This window comes from Camelus ferus, chromosome 2 (genome assembly GCF_009834535.1).
Source record: "Camelus ferus isolate YT-003-E chromosome 2, BCGSAC_Cfer_1.0, whole genome shotgun sequence".
NCBI classification, from domain to species: domain Eukaryota; kingdom Metazoa; phylum Chordata; class Mammalia; order Artiodactyla; family Camelidae; genus Camelus; species Camelus ferus.
The window spans coordinates 109202812-109203548 of NC_045697.1; positions in this window are offsets into that span (position 1 = coordinate 109202812).

A 737-nucleotide genomic window follows, 5' to 3' on the forward strand; every position below is an offset into this window, starting at 1 on the left:
ATGTGAATCTTGCTGCTATTTTGCTATGTAACTCTGGGCATGTCACTCAGTTTTGTGCAAGGCATTGGATTTCCCATCAGAAAAATGAGAGTATCTGGTCAGCTTACTTAGAAAACCACTCCGGGTCTAAAGTTCTATGGCTGTTTTCTGAAAATGAAACTTTTTGAGTAAGCCTTTGATAGCCGGTTTTGTATTTTCCCTGGTTTGTGTCTTTATCCCATTAGAAAGAGAGCCTAGCTGCCTTTTTTCTTTTTTTGACTTCTAAATAATTATACATTTAAGTCATTTATTTATTTTTCCCTCTGCACTGGGGATGGATTCAGTTCTTCACACGCCTCTGTTCGGGGAGCAGCTGGTGGAAGGAAAGAGCCTGCTTCGTTGCCTATGGGCTGGGTGCCTTTGGGAAGGTAGTTAAACTCTCTGAGTCTCAGCTTCTGTCTCAGTAAAATGAGAATAATAATTTCCACCCCCTCAACTTCAAGTGGTGTTTTTTTTTAATTGAAGTATAGTTCATTTACAATGTTGTGTTAGTTTCTGATGTACAGCAAAGTGATTCAGTTATACATTTATATATATTCTTTTTCATTACAGGTTATTACAAGTTATTGAATATAGTTCCCTGTGCTGTACAGCAGGGCCTTGTGGTTATCTATCTCATATATAGTAGTTTGTATCTGCTAATCCCAAACTCCTAATTTATCCCTCCCTTTGCCCTTCCCTTTTGGCAACCATAAGTT